The sequence below is a fragment of the Pongo pygmaeus genome, chromosome 9, assembly GCF_028885625.2.
Source record: "Pongo pygmaeus isolate AG05252 chromosome 9, NHGRI_mPonPyg2-v2.0_pri, whole genome shotgun sequence".
NCBI lineage: Eukaryota > Metazoa > Chordata > Mammalia > Primates > Hominidae > Pongo > Pongo pygmaeus.
Genome location: NC_072382.2, coordinates 6,955,008 through 6,977,500, shown reverse-complemented (window position 1 = coordinate 6,977,500; position 22,493 = coordinate 6,955,008). Strand labels below are relative to the sequence as shown.

The following is a 22,493-nucleotide window of genomic DNA, read 5'->3' as shown; positions in this document are numbered from 1 at the left end:
AAGAGCTGACCCATCAGTCAGCCTTTATTCATCCCCAAGCAGAGGTATAGTGGTATTGTGGAGGGACTTTGCTGGACACTCTGCCAAATAATTGGAGCCGTACTTTTACTCTAGTTGAATTGGCTATCCCTTTTACCCTGGCATTTCATCAACCAGAAAAAACAAAAAAAAACAAAAAAAAAACATGGCATCGTAAAACAAGAGAAGCCCTTCTTGGGTCCTTTGACCCCCATGTTTATTTAGATGCAACTAGCATTTCACAAGGTATACCAAATAAATTCAAAGCTAGAGATCAAATAGCCACGGGGTTCAAATCCCTCCTCCCACAAATAACAATAAAAACGTACGGACATCAGCAGAAGAATGTAAGTAGGGTAATTATACATTTTATAAGGGGACAATCCAACGTCTTTCCTAGGGGCAGTTTTAATTTTTAATAAAGCAATAGGAAGATGTTTCGTTCATGGCAACCGAGTCTTTAGGACTGATTTAGTTACATGATTTTTAAGAGTCTGATTTATCCTTTTTAATCCTCCTGAAGAGGATGGATGGAAAGGAATGTGATATTCCCACTTTATGTCTAGTACTTGCGCCAGTACTAGATAATAACATGTGCAGTAAAATGGGTTTCATTGTGTGAATTAATATTTTTTATTAATCTAAACCTAGGTACAATATGTTTAATTAAGGCTTTGACTGCATTACTGGCAGTTACACTTGAAAAAAGAATGGCTTTTACTCACTGGGTAAAATGATCTACTATTACTAATAAATATTTTAGGCCACCAATTGGGGGCATTTTAGTATAGTTAATTTGAACACTTTGAAATGGCTTTAGTCCTGGATTTTTTCCTCTAAGGGGTATTTTTTTTAAGGCTTGATTATTTGTGTTTTATTTTTTTGCAAATTAAATAACTGTAACTTGTTTGGCTAAAGTATAAATTTTAATACATCCATAAACAGAACTGCATCACACATAGCTTGGGGACCCTAATGAGTTCCCTGATGTAGCTGGGACAAAATTTCTCTTATAAGAGGCTTGGATAACATTTGTCTTTGATCTGGAAATAGCCATCTTCCTTTTGAATTTTTTTTGAGCTCTAATCTTTGCTAACTTTTTCGTCTTGAGAGAAAACAGGAACTATAGTAGTAGAAGGGAGACAAGGGGTTAAATGAAAAATGCGCATCTCAGAAACAGCAGCCTGCTTTGCTATTTGGTCTGCAAGATTGTTTCCTCGACTTTTAAAAGAAAAGTTAGGTTGGTGTCCTGGAACATGGACAATGGTTATTTCTTCAGGCAATTGAAGATTATTAAAAAGATGAACAATTAGTGTTTCATGAGGAAGTTCTTTACCTTTACTGTTAATTAGTCCTTGCTTAGCCCCAATTTTCTCAAACGTATGAGATACCCCAAAGGCATATTTAGAGTCAGTATAGATGGTTTTTACCTGGTTCTGTAAATATTTTAGGACCTGACTAAGTGTGACTAACTCGCAAGGTTGGGGCAGACCAACGATTTGGTAATCTTCCTGATTTTACTTCTTTTAAGATCTTCCTATAATTATAGCATATCCATTATGTCGTGTCCCTTCAATTACCTGGGAGGAGCCATCTATAAACAGATGTCGCTCTGTTTTAAAAGGGGTCTCTACTAAATCTGGCCTAACTTTTGTACGATAGTCAATTAAATCTAACCACAAATGTTCTTTTTTTGAGCAGTAGTTTTCCTGTTAAGAAGCTTGCTGGATTTCAGGAATTATCTGTTAAATCGTCTTTTTTTTTAATAGAATAGCCTCATATTTTAAGATTCTAGAATCAGTAAGCCATCTCCCAGCTTTTTGGTTTAGGATCACCTTAACTTGGTGAGGGGCGTTCACTGTTAGATACCCTTCAAAAGTTAATTTCTTACTTTCTTCAACTAGTATTGCTGTGGCTGCTACAGACTGAATACACGGAGGCCATCTACTGGCAACTGGATCTAATGCTTTTGATAGAAAGGCTACTGGTTGTTGACCGCCTCCATGTTCTTTAGTGACCACCCCACTCTATCGTCTACGTTAACAAAAAGATGACATGGTTTTCTAAAGAGGGTAAGGCTAGGATGGGAGTAGTGATGAGTCTTTCTTTTAATTTCTCCACTTGATTAACTTCTTTAGAAGTCCATATAAGGGGATTCGGTTCCTCTTTAATTTCTTATATAAGTTTACTTTTTAATGCATATGAGTCAATTTATAAACGACAATACCCAACTAATCCTAGCAATTTTTTAAGTTCTTGTTTGGTTCGGGGCAAGGGTAGAGACATGATTTTCTCAATTTTTGGGGCTCTTATTTTTCTTTTACCTGCACTTATTAAATGGCTTAGATATTTAACTTTAGGTTCTACATATTGAAGCTTTTCTTTTGAAACCCACAACCCTTTATCTTGTAGGTGGTTAAGAACTTTTGTAGAAAGTCCAGCTACTTTTTCTATCTCTTCCTTAGATATAAGAATATTATCTACATACTGAAGCAAGCATAACTGTTTTGGGACAATAATTTTTTAAAAATACTTGACAAAAAAGATTGGGAAAATCTGTAAATCCTTGGGGTAAAAAGTGTCCACCTGTATTGTTGCTTTTGCCCTAAATAGGGGTCCTCCCACTCAAAGGCAAATATATTTTGGCTGTCTTTAGCCAAAGGACATGCCTAAAATGTATCTTTTAAGTCTATTACTGTGAACCACTGATGACTATATGGAATTTTACTAAGAATAGTGTAGGGGTTAGGCCCAACAGGATGAGTGGTTTGAACTATTTGATTGATAGCTCTAAGATTTTGCACTAATCGGTATGATTCATCTGATTTTTTGACTGGTAACATTGGAGTATTGTATGGAGACATAGAAGGTTCAATAGCCCATCTTTAATAAGTCTTTTAATTACAGGCTTTAACCCTATTCTTCCTTCTAAAGGAATAGGGTATTGCTTTCTTTTTACTATTTCCCCTGGAGTCTTTAACTGAACATGTGTTGGAGGAATCTGTAAATTTCCCTGATTACCTTCCCTTGACAAGACAGCTGGATGAATGTATTTTTTATCTGCTATAGCTAATAAATTTAAAGAGGTTAGGAAACCTTTTGGACTAACTTGTAAACCTATACCTAACTTTAACGTTAAATCTCTTTCTAACAAATTGGCTTTTGCTTTAGGAATTAATAAAAATTGTATATAAACCAATTTATATATTTAACTTCTGTATTTTCTAAAACTTTTGCCTTGAATCCTTCCCCTTTAACCCCAGAAACTGTTAATTCCTTTGGGGAACAAACTAAATGAGCTGAAGGAAAACAGGTGAATGGGCTGCTCCTGAGTCGATTAAAAAGGTGATTAATTTATGTCTGGGTCCCACCTCTAAATTTATCAAGGGCTCTTGGTAGGACTCAAAATAGAAAAGACAGAACCCCTGACCCCCCTATTCTTCTTTAAAGGTGGTCACAAGTGGGGGAGCTTTTTCTGCCTTTTCTAACTTGGGACATTCCCTTTTAAAATGACCGGGTCTTCCGCATCTGTAACATCTGTCTTTTCCTTCCTCCCTACCAAGCCCAAAGCTTCTTTGCTTCTCCTCTTTATTTTCGCATCCACAGCTCCCATGACACTTACTTTGACTTTTTTTTCTAAAATACTGACCTGGCCGGGCGCGGTGGCTCACACCTATAATCCTAGCACTTTGGGAGGCCGAGGCAGGCCGATCACCAAGTCAGGAGATCCAGACCGTCCTGGCCAACAAGTGAAACCCTGTCTCTACTAAAAATACAAAAAATTAGCTGGGCATGGTGGTGGGCGCCTGTGGTCCCAGCTACTCAGGAGAATGGCGTGAACCTGGGAAGCGGAGCTTGCAGTGAGCCAAGATCAGGCCACTGCACTCCAGCCTGGGCGACAAAGCGAGACTCCATCCCAAAATAAATAAATAAATTAATTAATTAGTTAAAAAATAAATAACCTCGCCCTCTCCCTCGCCCTCGCCCTCTCCCTGCCTCTGCCTCTGCCTCTCCCTCTCCCCTCTTTCTTCGGTCTCCCTCTCCTTCTTTTTTCGGTCTCCCTCTGTTGCCGAAGCTGGACTGTGCTGCCGTGATCTCGGCTCGCTGCAACCTCCCTGCCTCGGGCTCCTGTGATTCTCCTGCCTCGGCCTGCCGAGTGCCTGGGATTGCGGGCGCGCGCCGCCACGCCTGACTAGTCTTTGTATTTTTGGTGGAGACGGGGTTTCCCCGTGTTGACCGGGCTGGTCTCCAGCTCCTGGCCGCAAGTGATCTGCCTGCCTCGGCCTCTCGAGGTGCTGGGATTGCGGACCGAGTCTCGCTCACTCGATGCTCAGTGTTGCTCAGGCTGGAGTGCAGTGGCGTGATCTCGGCTCGCTACAGCCTCCACCTCCCAGCCACCTGCCTTGGCCTCCTAAAGTGCTAAGATTACAGCCTCTGCCCCGCTGCCACCCCGTCTAGGAAGTGAGGAGCGCCTCTGCCTGGCCGCCCCATCTGGGAAGTGAGAAGCACCTCTGCCCGGCCGCCCATCGTCTGGGAGGTGAGGAGCGCCTCTGCCCGGCTGCCACCCCGTCTGGGAGGAAGTGAGGAGCGCCTCTACCTGGCCGCCCCGTCTGGGAAGTGAGGAGCACCTCTGCCCGGCCGCCCCGTCTGGGAGGTGAGGAGCGCCTCTGCCCGGCCGCCCCGTCTGGGAGGAAGTGAGGAGCGCCTCTGCCCGGCCGCCCCGTCTGGGAGGTGAGGAGCGCCTCTGCCCGGCCACCTTGTCTGGGAAGTGAGGAGCGCCTCTGCCCGGCCGCCCCATCTGGGAGGTGTACCCAACAGCTCCGAAGAGACAGCAACCATCGGGAGCGGGCCATGAGGACGATGGCGGTTTTGTTGAAGACAAGGGGGGGAAGTGTGGGGAAAGGAAGGAGAGATCAGATTGTTGCTGTGTCTGTGTAGAAAGAGGTGGGCATAGGAGACTCCATTTTGTTCTGACTAGGAGAAGTTCTCCTGCCTTGGGATGCTGTTGATCTATGGCCTTTCCCCCAGCCCCCTGCTCTCTGAAACATGTGCTGTGTCAACTCAGGGTTAAATGGATTAAGGGCGGTGCAAGATGTGCTTTGTTAAACAGATGCTTGAAGGCAGCATGCTCTTTAAGAGTCATCACCACTCCCTAATCTCAAGTACCCAGGGGCACAAACACTGCAGAAGGCCGCAGGGTCCTCTGCCTAGGAAAACCAGAGACCTTTGTTCAGGTGTTTATCTCCTGACCTTCTCTGCACTATTATCCTATGACCCTGCCATATCCCCCTCTCCGAGAAACACCCAAGAATGATCAATAAATACTTCATAAAAAAAAAAATAAATTAAATAAATAAATAAATAAATAAATACTGACCTTGCCTTCTTTTTTTGTTTTGCATTTTTGAATTCCTAAACTTTTTCCTTTTGCCTCACCTAGAGAACTTTATAGGCCCGGGTCTAGATCTAGTCCCTGGCATCATCTGCCAGAGACTAGTGAATTTTGCCAAAAGATTTTTGCTTTTTGCCTTTGTCTTTCCTCATTTTTTTTACATTTAGTTTTTGAGCCTTTTTAAATAACTTTTTTATTGATTTTTTAAATTTTCTAATTTTTGTAACTTTTTAGCAATGTCTGGCCAACTGTTAGTAACAAAGTGCAGTTTTGACATTCCTTGCCCAAGAGGGCTTTCTGGGTCTAAGTTAGAATATTTTTTTATTTGTTCTTTTAATTTATCTATGAACCTCATAGGTCCTTCATCTTTCTTTTGTTGGACCTTAAATGCTTTGGAAAGGTTTTGGGGTCTGGGTGCTGAGTTTTGAATCCCCCTGATTATTATTTTTTAAAAATTCCTTATATTATTTCGGTGGGCAGCATTATTTTATCCCACTGCGGGTCCTAAGCAGGGAATTTATTATTTGCTGCCAGAACATTTTGACCTGGAGGATGTTTACGTTCCCAGATCGTATTTATTTTTTTCCTTGAAAAAAGAATACCTAGGATGCACACTAATTCGGCCCAAGTATATAACTGATGACCTAAAAACTGATCAATTTGATCTGCCACCCTGTTAGGATTATTTAATAGTGGCTTTAGTTCTCTTTTTAAACTCCAAACTTCAGACCCAGTAAGGGAGCATCCACAAAACCAATAGCTTCTCCTCCTTGAGGAACGTTCCTTAAAGGAAAGAATGTTGAAGTTAACTTTTTTGAGGGGGAGGAAAAGGGAAATTCTGAATATCCTTCTTACATTGTTTTAATTTTCGTTGGAGTCTTTTCTTTAAAGAAGGATATTTAGAATTTTTAGGCTCCTGGGATTCACAAGAATCTGGGTTATATGGGGGAGGAAGAACATGAGTAGGGGGGCCCGGAGTGGCAGCTGGGTCTGGGATCAGGTCCAGAAGGGGATCTAGGACAGCAGCAGCTACCTGGGGAGGTGGCGGCAGGTTATTAAGAAATGGGGAAGGTGGTTTAGAGGGTCCTGTCTCTTATTAGATAAGGCCATTTTTGACTCTTTTATTTTCTAGTCCCCCTTTGGTTGTTTTTAAAGGATAAAGAATAATAGGCCCTTGCTGCTAGCATAAAGCATAATCAATTTTTCTTGTGACACAGGACTTTTCCTATAAACATATATTATTAAAAGTTGACAGATTTAATCTTTAACTGACGTAAATTTTGACTAAAAAACCGCTGGCTTGAGAATTGGCTTTTTAGTTCAAATAAAGCAACAATACTCAATTATTTGCTGCTTTTTTTTTAATTTAGTTTTTTAATTATCTTTCCAATACTTTAACATGAGCCTTAAAGGACTATTGGGAGGGATTTGATAACTTGCATCTTTTTTGCCCCCGATTTACTAGAAACCTTTCCCATATTGAATATCAGGTAGACTTAACCTCTTAATCCTGGAGTTTCTTGTCTATCCTGTTTTTTCCTGGCTTGCTTATATTTTCAATCTTACGTGCTTGAGGTTTCGTTTTGAAGGGGTGGCCAGCTCCTCCACACCTGTGGGTATTTCTAGTCGGGTGGTACAAGAGACTGAGAAAAGAAATAAGACACAGAGACAAAGTACAGAGAAACAATAGTGAGCCCAGGGGACTGGCGCTCAGCACCGGCACCAGCCTCAGAATTCCCTCAGTTTTTATTGATTATTATTTTCATGATTTCAGCAAAAAGGAAGGTAGTAGGAGAGCAGGGTGATAATAAAGAGAAGGTCAGCAAAAAACATGTGAGCAAAAGAATCTATGTCATAATTAAGTTCAAGGGAATGTACTATGACTGGATGCGCATGTAAGCCAGATTTGTGTTTCTCTCCACCCAAACATCTCAGCGGAGTAAAGAATAACAAGGCAGCATTACTTCAAACATGTCTCACCTCCCACCATAGGGCGGTTTTTCCCCTATCTCAGAATTGAACAAATGTACAATCAGGTTTTCTACCGAGGCATTCAGTTCCCAGGGGCAGGCAGGAGACAGTGGCCTTCCTTTATCTCAACTGCAAGAGGCTTTCCTCCTTTACTAATCCACCTCAGCACAGACCCTTTATGGGTGTCGGGCTGGGGGACAGTCAGGTCTTTCTCATCCCAGGAGGCCATATTTCAGACTATCACATGGGGAGAAACCTTGGACAATACTCCGCTTCCAAGGGCAGAGGTCCCTGCGGCTTTCCACAGTGCATTGTGCCCCTGGTCTATTGAGACTAGAGAATGGCAATGACTTTTACCAAGTATACTGCTTGTAAACATTTTGTTAATAATTCATGTCCTGCACAGCCCTAGATCCCTTAAACCTTGATTTCATACAACACATGTTTTTGTGAGCTCCAGATTGGATCAAAGTGGTTGGGTCAAAGTGGCTGGGGCAAAGCTACAAATTAACAACATCTCAGCAAAGCAATTGTTTAAAGTACAGGTCTTTTTCAAAATGGAGTCTCTCATGTCTTCCCTTTCTACATAGACACAGTGACAGTCTGATCTCTCTTTCTTTTCCCTACACGTTTTCCCTGAAGAGGATTTAACTCCTCTTTTTCTTTCTGGAGGCTTTTTACACTCTTCACTCACTTTGTCCTACCTGGCCACTTTCCTCGCGGGAATTTAGGCCCCTCTTAGCTTTGGCGTGCCGGTATAAACCCCACGGCAAGATCTGCCTTAAGTCGTATGAGGTAGCCATGGAACCGCAGGCGAGACTCACTCGCTTGGTCCAGCAGTAGGACTTATAATGATTTAGGCAAGCAACACCGCCTGCAGTGAGGCTTGTGACTATTCACACACACTTTTAACCTCCAGCATAATCCCGACCACCAAGCAAGTACTTTGTCGCCCCCTTGCGACGTTTCTTTACTTTGCTCTGTGAACAGAGTATCTGGTCGCTGCAGCAGTGCAATGGAAGCCTATTCGTCCTTTTCCGCCTTGCTGAGGGTCTGGGTTTATTCATCACAACAGGTGAGTCCGGATTCCCAGTCCCTGAGGCCACCGCAATAAGGCAGTGGGGGTCCTCCCCTTGGTGGGGGGCCTCCTCTTGGTGGGGGGCGGGAATCAGAGACCCCGACCCGAAGGAGACTGGGTGATCCCAGACGAGCCCCCAAGCTGTTAGAAATAAAGCCTTATTCCCCGATGCCACAAAGAAGAATCAGCAATCAGACAAAAAGCTTCCTCAGCAAGGTGATTTTTACCTTCTGCAGAAAGAGTGCTGCCCGTCCGCAATCCTGCCACGATCACATACAAAATAAAAAAGACACTAGAATATTTATCCCTTACGCATGAGGTCCCTATTGCCATGTCATTGGTTGGAGCCAGACCTTACCATCTAAACTAAAACCCGATTGGCTAACAGTTTAAACTTTTTTAAATAGGTAAAGGCAGGGAGGAACAAAGGAAAAAAGGAAGTTGCTTACGAAAGGACTTAGAAAAGTAATAATATTCCCAAATAAGGGAGGAGTGTATGCTGCAATCTGGGAAATGCCTGGACACATCCAGCACGAATATTTTGACTAAGGTACAAGGACATAGAATGTACTACGTGCCTGTGAGCATGTTTAACATAGATACTGAAGTCAGAGTATGCTTATTCTGTTACATTTGCTACATAAGGCTTAACAGAGAGTTATTACTATAAAATAAGAAACTTGAAGAAAGTTAGTTCTGAGAAAAGATATCAATAACATTTATGATTTAAAGGGGAAGCTTTGAAGAGGAACCTTTGCTTTCTACAGTCAAGGTCTCACTAAGTTGCCCAGGCTGGTGTTGATCTGCCCGCTGTGGCCTCCCAAAGTTCTGGGATTGCAGGCATGAACCACTGTGCCTGGCCCTTCCTTTTGGAAGCCCAGTTTGAATACTGCCCTCTTGTTTTTAGCTATTTGTTATGGCAGCAACCCACCTGCAATACCAAAATCCAGACAAGTTATCTGCTGCAGTATAACAAATTACCCCAAAACTGAGAGGCTTAAAACAATTCTCAGTTATGATTCCACGGTTTCTCCAGGTCAGGAATCCGGCTGCAGCTTAGCTGGGCCCTGTGGCTCACAGTCCCTCCCAGGCTGCAACCCAGGCATTGTAGTTGATGTGGGAATTGCTGTGGACCAGTGCCTGCTTCAGGCTTCCCACCAACCGCTTCCTGGCTTTGAACAGAAATAGCCACAGCAGGCATCTTAGGTGTCATAGACAGAAAGACTCTATTTTTGTTGTTTGATCACTGACAGCTTCTATGTCCCCATCCCTCCTTTTTGCCCCATATCTGGGTGGCCCAATCAGAGAACCCAAGGGTGCCCTCCGTCTCTTGGCGTGAGTAGGAATTTCAAACCACACCAGCCCCAGGCTGCACCCAGGCTGCACCCAGGCACCTCCACCCGGGTCACCCTTCCGCACGGCAGAAACCTGAGGCCACTTCTCCCCTCCCCACACAGCTTATTCTGCTCCAGACCAACCTTGAGCCCTTCTGTGGGAGGAAGGGCTGTTTATCCTCTTGCTGTTTATTATGTGAGTAATAAATTTTATGTCATGTCCACTGGTGCCAATGTCTTTCGTCCCAGTATCCACAGATCCCTGGGTGGGGGCCGCCCAGTGTCCGGCAGGGATGCCATGCACCCAAATCAAACAATTCATGCTGGGAACTGGAGGACTGGATGCCGATCCTGCACGGCATGTTTTCTCCTCTCACTCTTGGCTTACTCATCAGGTCCATACCACAGGTAGTGGGCTCAGACTGGCCTGGACTGTCTTGGCCGATTGCTGGCACACCTGTGCTCTGGGCCGCATCACTTTAGGGTGGTTCTCCTGGGATTTTCCAAGCATCTGCTTTAAAAGTAGCAGCTTAAGCCAGAGGTAATGATGGGGAAAGAGGGCCGAGGAGCCAGACATAAAGTGAATCCTGACCCCAGACTGGACCCTAGTATGTGGTAGCATCATTCATTGGAGGGAATGGTTATATGTCTCAGCCAGAAGCTGGCCCCACTTTCCCAAATGCTGCATGTAAAAAGGCAAGAACTCCCCGCGGGGGGCCACTGTTTGAGCAAGAATTTATGTGGTGTTCAGAGCACCAGGATTCCCATGGCAGAGGTTCCTCAGGGCTCAGCAAGCAGATACATTACTGCTGCTGTCCTCACTGCCGCGACGTGGTCATGCACACTGAGACTCCCTGGAGAAAAAAATTAAATAGAAACCCCCCTAAAATATCCCTAATTACAAAAGGTGAAGATAAAATGACTCAGGTCAAGGAAAAAAATTGTCCTAACTGTCATCCAAAAGACCACCAGGACGGCTACACAGTCGAAAGAGGAGCTTTACTGGCAAACTGGGAGGAGAGACTCATCTCAAACAAACAAAAAAAGAAATGTAATTGCCATTGTAACAATGTTGTGGAGCGGACCCTCCATAGGTGATTAGGTCATGAAGGCTCTGCCCTCATGAATGAATTAATCCCGTTATGGCAGGAGTAGGTTAGTGATCTCGAGACTGGGTGTGTTAAAAAAGCGAGGTCGGCCTGATTTCCTCCTTGTCTCACATGCTTGCTTCTGCCTTACACCCTTCTGCCACAGGATGACCCTTGCCTGATGCCAGCACCATGCTCTTGGAATTCCCAGCCTCCAAAACTGGGAGAGATAAATTTCTTTTCTTTATCAGCTGTCCAATTTGTGGTGTTAATTTGCAGACTAAGACAGGCTTTCTAATAACATTTGTTGGGGCTACTTGGATTTTTGAGGCAACATATTCCCATTTACAGATTTCATGAAAACCTCTTTATTCAATTTCTCCTAAGTCTGCTCATTATAAATAGCCACTTCACACAAGCCCTCCAGGCTGTGTAGGGAACGGCTCCACCACGGCACCCTGGTGGCCCTGCACATATCCACACAGGCCACGGAGGCAAAAGCTCAAACTGAGGCTCATCTGAGTCATGGCAGGACACCTTGTGATCCTCCAGAGAGTGGGAGGTCTGTAAGAGCTGCTACAACTCTGGTTGGTCCCCTGTCTCCCCCAAGAGGCTGTCATGAGAAGGTTCTGCATGGCCTTCGGGTTCTGATGAGGCCTGCCGCTGTCTGTCCTGCCCTCTTCTGAATGGAGTTGCTGTTGCAGGAAGTCAGGGACCCCGAACGGAGGGACCAGCTGGAGCCGTGGCAGAGGAACATAAATTGTGAAGATTTCATTTTAATATGGACACTTATCAGTTCCCAAATAATACTTTTATAATTTCTTATGCCTCTCTTTACTTTAATCTCTTAATCCTGTTATCTTCATAAGCTGAGGATGTACGTCACCTCAGGACCACGGTGATAATTGTGTTAACTGTACAAATTGATTGTAAAACATGTGTGTTTGAACAATATGAAATCAGTGTACCTTGAAAAAGAACAGAATAACAGCAATTTTTAGGGAACCAGGGAAGACAACCATAAGGTCTGACTGCCTGCAAGGTCAGGCAAAAAGTCATATTTTCCTTCTTGCAGAGAGCCTATAAACGGACGTGCAAGTAAGGAAGATATTGCTAAATTCTTTTCCTAGCGAGGAATATTAAGATTAATACCCTGGGAAAGGAATGCATTCCTTGGGGGAGGTCTATAACGACCGCTCTGGGAATGTCTGTCTTATGCGGTTGAGATAAGGACTGAGATATACCCTGGTCTCCTGCAGTACCCTCAGGCTTACTAGGGTGGGGAAAAACTCTGCCCTGGTAAATTTGTGGTCAGACTGGTTCTCTGCTCCTGAACCCTGTTTTCTGTTGTTTAAGATGTCTATCAAGACAATATGTGCACTGCTGAACATAGACCCTTATCAGTAGTTCTGCTTTTGCCCTTTGCCTTGTGATCTTTGTTGGACCCTTATTAGTGGTTCTGCTTTTTGCCCTTTGAAGCATGTGATCTTTGTATCTACTCCCTGTTCTTACACGCCCCCCCCTTTCGAAACCCTTAAGAAAAACTTGCTGGTTTGAGGCTCAGGCAGGCATCACGGTCCTACTGATATGTGATGTCACCCCTGGCGGCCAAGCTGTAAAATTCCTCTCTTTATACTGTCTGTCTTTATTTCTTAGCTGGCCGACACTTATGGAAAATAGAAAGAACCTATGTTGAAATATTGGGGGCGGGTTCCCCCAATATCTGGCACACCAACGTGGTTTTTTTCCTAAGTGCATGTGGGAACCCGATTCCCTTTGGTAGGTACGTAGAAACGTTCATTGGTCCGGTCCACAGAAATGCTTGTTCAGCTCCCTGATGACTGGTGAGTTGTCTGTGTATGGTCCGGGGTAACTATGGGCCACGCATAATCTAAACATTATGCTTATCTCTGCTGTATTAAACTCCTGTTAAAACAGGGAGGAGTTCAGGTACCCATGGAAAATATGGTCACTCATTTCAGGGCGGTGGAAGAACACTGTCCTTGGCTTCCTGAAAATGGAACGTTAGATGTGGAACTATGGGATCGTGTTGGTGCAAAATTCCAGGGACTGGTCCCAACAGGAAATTATGTTCCCATCACTGTTTGGGGTGATTGGGCCTTGGTACATGCCATCCTAATGACACACCAATCCTGTGACCCCCTGCAGTTACCACAATTTTCTGAATCTGGTGACCCTCTACCTCTTCCTCAGCTTTCCTCTCCCGCTCAGCCTTTGTTATCTGCTCAGCCTCTCCCTTCACCTGCTCCTCCCTGACCTGAGAATGTTGAGGATTCAATATCTAACTCCGGTGACTTTGGCTTAATGTTACTCCCTGATGATTTTATTTCTTTTCACGAAGAGCTGGTACTTGTAGCTCCCGCGGCCCCGACTTGGACAGCCCGAGACCATATCTATGCTGTTTTCCCTCTTCAAACCTTTGCAGCCTTTGCCTCTGGAGCCATCTAATGGCTCTGGGATCAAACTACAATTTATCTGTAATTCTGCAGACCCTCCCCCGTCCACCACAGCCCCTCACCCTCCTGTCATTTCGGTCCCTCAACCGGTCACTTTGCCATCCACTCAACCTGCTTCTCTGTACCCTTCTTCACGCATGGATGCCCCTGCCACTCTGGTTGCACAGGACTGGCACAATAATCACCAGTATGCTTCTGCCTCTTCTGCTCCCCCAATACCCCTTTCTCACGCTCTCATACCGGCCTGACCTCCTTAACCTCAGTTTCCCTTATCTGCACATACTTTTCCTGTCACTTCTATACCGACTCCATCTCATGTGCCTATTCTTAAAACTTCCATGTAACGCTTATTACGCCAGAACAAAGAAACAAGTGGTTTAGAGGCACGGGCTTATCCCGTCGCTCTGGAACCTCCCAATGCTCAAGGGGTACAAGTGTGTCAATATGCGCCGCTCAATCTTACCTTTTTAAAAAAATTCAAGGATGCTTGTACTCAGTATGATCCTGCTTCTCCTTATGTTAAAAGGTATTACAGACTCTTTGTACTGAGGTCATTTTGCTTCCTTTAGACTGGGACCTTTTGGCAAAAGCTGTTCTAACTCCATCTCAGCATTTACAATTCTGTACTTGGTGGTCAGAGGAGGCCTGTCTGCAGGCTCAGCTAAATCGGGCTGATGGCATTCCAATTACTCAGGCTCAGCTCACAGGCTCCAATAATTACTCTGACAATACCACCTAATTAGGCTTTGATGCTCTCAGCACCGAACAAGTAACAAAGGTGTGTGTAAGAGCTTGGGATAAATTACACACCCCCGCCAAGCTCCTGTTTCTTTTACTACTGTTAAACAGGGTCACAATCAATTATATCCTAATTTTTTGGCTAAATTACAAGGTGCTGTTGAAAAATCTGTAATTGGACAAGCTCGGTGTCAAATAGTTAAAATTTCTGGATTTGATCCAAATTTAACTGTGGTTCCTTTAAATCAGCTCGAAGTTCAAGCCACTTTTCAACATTCCATACTGTGGCAAATTCACGTGGCTGATTTTATCGGTGTTATTGACAATCATTCTCCAAAAAACAAATTGTTTGATTTTATAAAAATGACTTCTTGGTTGGTCCCTCGATTGACCAGAGATCAGCCCATTCCTGAGGCCATTACAGTGTTCACTGATGGCTCCTGTAACAGAAATGCTGGTTATGTGGGTCCTACAGACAAGCTTATTTTTACCCCTTATACCGCTGATCAAAAGGCAGAGTTAATTCTGTAATTATTGCCTTACAAGATTTCCCCAAAACTTTAAATATTGTCTCTGATTCTGTTTATGTTGTACATGCCACAAAAAATATAGAAATCGCTACTATCAAACCTATCGATAATTCTGAATTGGCTCCTTTATTTTCAAGGTTACAACAGGCGGTTCCCCAACATAGACACACTTTCTATATTAACACATATTAGATCTCATACCACTTTACCGGGACCCATGTCTGCTGGTAACCAGAAGGTCGACTGTTTGGTCTCTTTTGCAATCCATGAGGCTCAGGAGTTCCATAATCTCACTCAGGTCAATGCTGCTGGATTAAAAGATAAATTTGCTCTCACCTGGAAGGAGGCTAAGCTTCTTGTCCATGGCTGCCCTCAGTGCCAAGTTTTTGTACTTCCAAATCAGGAAACTGACGTTAATCCCAGAGGCCTAACTCCTAATGATTTATGGCAAATGGATGTGACTCATGTTAGCTCCTTTGGCAGACTTTCATATGTACATGTTTCTGTGGACACCTTTTCAGGTTTTATTTGGGCTATTTGCCAAACAGGGGAAGGCACAGCCCATGTTAAAAGACATGTGGGCCTGGCGCGGTGGCTCACGCCTATAATCCTAGCACTTTGGGAGGCCGAGGCGGGTGGATCACGAGGTCAGGAGATCAAGATCATCCTGGCTAACACAGTGAAACCCCGTCTCTACTAAAAACACAAAAAATTAGCTGGGCGTGGTGGTGGGCGCCTGTAGTCCCAGCTGCTTGGGAGGCTGAGGCAGGAGAATGGCGTGAACCCGACAGGCAGAGCTTGCAGTGAGCCGAGATGGTGCCACTGCACTCCAGCCTGTGCCACAGAGCGTGACTCCGTTCCAAAAAAAAAAAAAAAAAAAAGACGTCTGTATTCTTGCTTTGCAGTTATGGGGCCTGCATATCAGATAAAGACAGACAATGCCCCTGGATATGTTAGTAAGGCTTTTGATTTATTTATGCAACAATGGGGAATTTCCCATATTACTGGAATCCCTTACAATCCTCAGGGACAGGCTGTGGTGGAACGGGCCAATCGCACTTTAAAAACTCAATTGTCCAAACAGTCTGAGCAACAAAAGCATAATTTAACCACTCCCACTCCCAATTACATTTAGCATTGTTTACTTTAAACTTTCTAAATGTTCCTAAAGACAATACTCTGACTGCAGCTGAACAGAGGCAAAAAATTCTTCTTAAATGAAGGCAAGCCAGTGTTATGGAAAAACTCCCAGACCAATACCTGGGAACCTGGAACAATTATAACATGGGGAAGAGGGTATGTTTGTGTTTCACCAGGAGATCATCAATCCCCTGTCTGGGTGTCCACTAGGAGACTTAAACTTCGTGTGAATACTGACTATGAAAACCACAGGGAAAAGACATCTGCGTCAGAGACCGCCCTCATACCTGGTGAAATCTGTGCTGACTCCTCAAAAACTGGCACGCCAAATCAAAATGGGTCTGGTTCAATCCTCCCTAATGACAACATCAACCCCTCTAACTAATTCCACTTCTCTTAATTACCTTTCTTTTTCTCCTTACGAACCTAAAAATCTCACCATTTCTATTAGCCTGAAAATAACATCCCTCTGTTCTTCTCTTCCTCCTTCAGCACCGGATCTTGCTTACAATAGGTTTTATTTAATAATTCTTCTACTTATACTTTCTGTCTCACCAGTTTTCCCTCAAACTGATTTACCTGATACACAAAATTATTCTCATTGGGCTTATGTGCCTTTTCCTCCACTTATTCGACCTCTCACCTGGATGGATGCTCCTGCGGAAATCTATACTAATGATAGCGTGTGGATACCTGGAGCTACAGATAACCATTGCCCCGCTCAACCAGGAGAAGAAGGCACTGCATTTAATGTTACTATGGGTTATAAATTCCTTCCTCTGTGCCTCGGACATGTACCTGGTTGTATCCATCTAGAAACTCAAGTCTGGGCTGCTTATCTTCTGGAGAGATCAGCCACAGGGGAACAGGGACATTCGGTCTCTGGCCCCTCCCTTTCTCCTTTAAGACAAATGAAAAGGGGAGTAATAGGAGATACTCCATACTTTCAATATAAACCTGCAGGAAAACCATGCCCTAAAAATTTTGAGGGCCCATCTAAAACTTTAATTTGGGAAGATTGTGTTAACTCACATGCAGTAGTATTAAAAAATGACTCATATGGTTTGTAACAGACTGGGCACCAAAGGGCTATTTAAAAAACAATCGCTCCTCTGGGAATGCCTGGAGGCTATTTATTTTATTTCTTATTGGGAGGACGAGGATCATCATTCTACTTTGCATAGGAGGTTCAGCTCGTTCTTTCCCTTAAAATGGGAAGATAAGGGCTTAACCCCCCCTCCCCCGAGGCCTTGTATGATATTCCCCATTCTGAGCCCAGAACACCCAGAACTTTGGAAATTGGCTATTGCCATGTCCGGACTGTGAGTATGGGAAGGGGAAACTTTTCTGTCTGTTGTCCCCACTACCACCCCTCGCATCCGTGATTCTGAACCCCACGATAAATCCCCTTTGAACCTTTTCCTCTTTTTGATGCCGATCCTCCTTTATGGGACTGCGACTGGCATTATGATAATTCTTCTCGATCCAGGTATGCCCCTCTATCTCTTCGGCATCCCCAGGCACCTCGGATTGCTTCTGTACGATGGAGAACATTGGGTTTTGCCACCGCCGCTCCTCTCCCTCAGTATCAACGTAGATTCAAACACTCTGCTTTGTTTACCTCCAGCCTGACTATTCGTATATAGAGTTGTGTTAAGCCTCCTTACACACTGTTAGTGGGAAATATCAAAATTTGGACGAACAATCAAACTGTCCAATGCATTAACTGTCATTTATACACTTGTGTTAACTCCCGTTTTGACTCCAGGAAAAGTGTAATGTTGGTTCGAGCTCGAGAAGGAATCTGGATACCGGTAACTTTACGCAGACCTTAGGAATCCTCCCCCTCTGTACATTTAATTAATGAAGTGTTACAACGAATTCTCAAAAGATCTAAGAGATTTGTTTTCACTTTAATCGCTGTGATCATGGACCTAGTTATAGTCACTGCACTGGCCACCACTGCCGGAGTGGCATTACACCAATCTATTCCAACGGCTCATTTTGTTAATGATTGGCAAGCCAATTCCACCCAAATGTGGAATTTTCAACAGGGCAGTGATCAAAAATTAGCTAATCAAATTAATGATTTAAGACAGTCTGTTATTTGGCTTGGAGATCGGCTAAGAGTCTTGAATATTGCATGCAAATGCAGTGCGACTGGAATACTTCTGACTTCTGTATCACACCATATTCCTACAATGAGACTGATCGTTCATGGGAAACGGTCAAAGGACACCTAGGTAGGGAAGATAATTTATCTTTGGACATAACTAAATTAAAGAAACAAATTTTTGAAGCCTCTCAAGCTCATTTATCCATTGTGTCCGGAGCTGAGGTGTTAGATCAAGTGGCAGAAAGTCTTTCTGGGCTAAACCCCATGACTTGGATTAAGTCTGTTGGGGGCTCCGCTGTAGTAAATTTTGGAATCATGTTTCTCTGTTTAATTGGCTTGTTTTTAGTGTGCCAGACCAGTCAAAGAATCCTGTGTCAAAACCAAGAGAACTAACAAGCCTTCATCGCCATGGCACGTTTATATAAAAAGAAAGGGAGAGATGTTGCGGAAAGTCAGGACTCCAAACGGAGGGACCAGCTGGAGCTGTGGCAGAGGAACATAAATTGTGAAGATTTCATTTTAATATAGACATTTATCAGGTCCCAAATAATACTTTTACAACACACCAGCATCAGTTATCAAACGCTGCAGCCAAGCTGTCGCTGGGCGGCAATCACCTCAAGGCTGGCCTGGATGCTGCCTGCTTCCAAGTTCATGCCCTGGTTGCTGACAAGATTCAGTTTCTCCTCAGTTGTTGGAATAAGGACCTCAGTTCCTCCCAGGCTGTTGCCCAGAGGCTGCTCTCAGTTCCTTTAAAGGTAGGCCTCAAAAAGAACACCAGAAAGTGTGACCAAGACAGAATTGGTCTTCATAACCTGCCTTCGGAAGGGACAGCGTTACTTTTTGCCATTGTATTAGTTTTCTTTTTCTTTTTCCTTTTTTTTTTTTGAGATGGAGTTTCACTCTTGTCACCCAGGCTGGAGTGCAAAGGTACAATCTCTGCTCACTGCAACTTCTGCCTCCCGGGTTCAAGTGATTCCCACGTCTCAGCCCCCTGAGTAACTGGGATTACAGGCTCCTGCCACCACGCCCGGCTAATTTTTGTATTTTTAGTAGAGACGGGGTTTCACTATGTTGGCCAGGCTGGTCTCGAACTCCTCACCTCAGGTGATCCACCCGCCTCGGCCTCCCAAAGTGCTGGGATTACAGGCGTGAGCCACCACGCCCGGCCTCTTTTTCTTTTTAAATTGAGACAGGGTCTTGCCCCATCATCCAGGCTGGAGTGCAGTGGCGCAATCACAGCTCACTGTAGCCTCAACCTCCCTGGCTCAAGTGATCCTCCCCACCTCAACCTCCCTCGGAACTGGGACTACAAGACATGCACCACCACACCCAGCTAATTTTTACTTTTATTTTTGTGGAGACGGGTCTCTGTAGGTTGCCCACACTGATCTCAAACTCCTGGGCTCAAGCAATCCTCCTGCCTTGGCCTCCCAAAGTTCTGGGATTACAGGTGCGAGCCACCAATCCCGGCCTCGTATAAGTTATTTATTGCTGTGTAACAGATTACCATAAATTCCAAAGCTCTAAGCCACACCCATGCATTGTCTCACTGTGGATGTGGGTGATGTGGGTGAGGAGTCTGGCATGGTGTAGCCGGGGCCTCACGAGGCTGCAATCAAGGTGTGGGCCAGCCACGTTCTCAGCTGGGGTTTGGCGTCCTCTTCACACCCCTTCTGGTTGTTGCCGGAATTCAGTTCCCTACATTGGGGCACTGAGGTCCCTGTGTTCTTGCAAGCTGCAATTGGGGACCACTCTCGGCTTCCAGAGGCCTCCTTGTAGGTGGCACCATGGCCACTTGCCCTACTCCAAGCCTGCAGGAGAGCACCTCTCTGCCATGACCCTTTCTTTTAAAAGACTTACCTGACTGGTTCAGGGCCACTTAGGTAGCATCTCATTTGATTAGCTCAAAGGTACTGTAGCCCATCACATTCACTCACAGGAGGGCATTAGCAGGGTGTGGACCCCAGGGAGGGAGAATCTCTCAGGCCAGTTTAGCATTCAGTTGGTTAGCCAGGTTCGGTGGCTTATGACTGTAATCCCAGCACTTTGGGAGGCCGAGGCAGGCGGATCCCCTGAGGCCAGGAGTTCGAGACCAGCCTGGCCAACATGGTGAAACCCAGTCTCTACTAAAAATACAAAAATTAGCCAGGCGTGGTGGTAGGCGCCTGTAATCTCAGCTGCTTGGGAGCCTGAGGCAGGAGAATCACTTGAACCTGGGGGGTGGAGGTTGCAGTGAGCCGAGATTGCGCCATTGCCCTCCAGCCTGGGCGACAGAGTGAGTCTCAAAAATAAATAAATGCGAAGGCTGCTGAGCGCAGTGGCTCATGCTTGTAATCCTGGCACTTTGGGAGGCCGAGGCAGGAAGACTGCTTAAGGCCAGGAGTTTGAGCCTAGCATGGACAACACAGTGCAACTCTAAGTAAATAACTCTAAGTAAATTAAGTAAATTAAGTAAATAACTCTAAGTGCAATCTCTAAGTAAAATAAAATAAAATAAGTAAAATAAGAATTCAGTTGGTTAAAAGAAACTCACTAGGTCCAGCCCACAATCAAGGAATGGAAATTACACAAAGTTGTCGAGTCAAGGGTGGGAGATCACTGGGAGCCCTTACAGAAGCTGCCTGTCTCACATACCTGTTGGACAGCCTGTCTCTCCTAGCTGGGGGTATTTGGAGCGGGTGTCGAATCCTGCTCTTTTTTATGTCTGTTGCCTTTTCTCGCAGTGATGTGTTTCCTGTGCGTTCTGTAATTTTGGATTGTGAGCTGAGCTTTAGAGGGGCTTTATGTGGGGAATCCTGGGTGGCCAGGTTTGAGGGAGCCACCTAGAGAGGTTTTCTGTTTGGCTTTTCCAGAGGCCCCAGGGTACCACTAAGCCAAGACAACTTTTTTTTTGAGACGGAGTTTCACTCTTGTTGCCCAGGCTGGAGTGCAGTGGCGCAATCTCAGCTCACTGCAACCTCTGCCTCCTAGGTTCAAGCTATTCTCCTGCCTCAGCCTCCCAAGTAGCTGGGATTACAGGCACACGCCACCAGGCGTGGCTAATTTTTTGTATTTTTAGTAGAGACGGGGTTTCACCATGTTGGCCAGGCTGGTCTCGAACTCCTGACCTCAGGTGATTCACCTGCCTCTGCCTCCCAAAGTGCTGGGATTACAAGTGTGAGCCACCACGCCAGGCCCAAAGCAACTTTTTAGTATTAATTTCTCAACTCTGGCATTCCTAGACCACACAGGTGGCATGACTTCATTGTAGGAATTCCACATTTATATGAGAGGCCTGAAAACACAACGATCTCATGGGAAACCTGTTCACCACCTAAAGCTCAAATTTTCTCACCTCTCTCTGTTCCCCTGGGTGGAAATTTTTCTGTCCCTTTCTCTAAAGGTGTTGCATTTCTGTAGCCCCAACTTCATCATGCTTGACTGTAACCCTGACCCCCTGCCTTGTAAGGGCTTCCAACGCTCAACCCAGACCTGCCCTCAGGCAGTTGCAGCACCAGCTCCTCTGTCCCCACCTTGGTTCTCACTTCCCTCTTCACTTCTGGCCTTAGGGGACTTAACTTATTTTCTTAAGAACTCAGCTATATATTTATTTTATTTATATATTTTTTGAGATGGAGTTTCACTCTTGCTCAGGCTGGAGTGCAATGGCGTGATCTTGGCTCACTGCAACTTCTGCCTTCTGGGTTCAAGAGATTCTCCTGCCTCAGCCTCCTAAGTAGCTGAGATTACAAGCGCCTGCCACCACTCCTGCCTGATTTTTGTATTTTTAGTAGACCATTGGCCAGGCTGGTCTCGAACTCCTGGCCTCAGGTGATCCGCCCGCCTCAGCCTCCCAGCCTCCCAAAGTGCTGGAATTATAGGCGTGAGCCACCATGCCCAGCCTCAGCTATGTAGTTAAAAGGACATTTGTTTCTTACCCAGCATTTCTAGGTGTTTTGAAGAGGGAGACTTCTCAGGCTATCTAACCTGCTACTGAGAACTTAAAGATAGGGAAAATCTTGGATTGGAGATTCCTAGAATCACATAATTGAAAAATCCCAGCCGGGCGTGATGGCTCACGTCTGTAATCCCAGCACCTTGGGAGGCTGAGGCAAGTGGATCACCTGAGGTCAGGAGTTTGAGACCAGCTTGGCCAACATGGTGAAACTTCGTCTCTACTAAAAATACAAAAAAAATAGCCTGGCGTGGTGGTGGGTGCCTGTAATCCCCACTACTCGGGAGGCTGAGGTGGGAGAATTGCTTGAACCCAGGAGATGGAGGTTGCAGTGAGCTGAGATCACGCCATTGCACTCCAGCTTGGGCAACAAGAGTGAAACTCCATTGCCAAAGAAAAAAAGAAAAGAAAAAGAAAAATCCCCACAGTGCAGATCGACAAAATCAGAGTTGCTTTGGGAGCGAGGGTGGCAATCAGACACAGAGGCCATGACACAACCTGCTCATCCACTCAGGGGTCCAGAACCTCCACCCAGTCACCTTATCCGGGGGTGATGGAGACAGGGGAGGTGCCACCTACGCCAGTGTCATCCCTTACAATGAGCTCTACTTCTGCTTGAAAAGAGCCAGCCTGCTGAGCCTGCTGCCAGGGCCCGTCGCACTGCCTGTGCTGTG

At 45.0% G+C, this 22,493-nt stretch overlaps 2 long non-coding RNA genes across 2 annotated transcripts in view; both read right to left on the bottom strand.

Moving 5' to 3' along the window:
- LOC129008185 (uncharacterized) overlaps window positions 1–8,723 on the bottom strand; it is a 17,333-nt gene extending 8,610 nt beyond the window's left edge. The window contains exon 1 of the long non-coding RNA XR_008492482.1: window positions 8,687–8,723. This is a non-coding gene — a long non-coding RNA (uncharacterized LOC129008185). The remainder of the gene's footprint in view (window positions 1–8,686) is intronic.
- A 2,507-nt stretch (window positions 8,724–11,230) lies between these two features.
- On the bottom strand, window positions 11,231–14,957 carry LOC129008446 (uncharacterized). Its single transcript, XR_008492544.2, has 3 exons — window positions 14,828–14,957; window positions 13,822–14,536; window positions 11,231–11,615 (listed from the first exon to the last, which is right to left on the bottom strand). It is a non-coding gene; the product is annotated as an uncharacterized LOC129008446 (long non-coding RNA).
- Window positions 14,958–22,493: the final 7,536 nt, after the last annotated feature.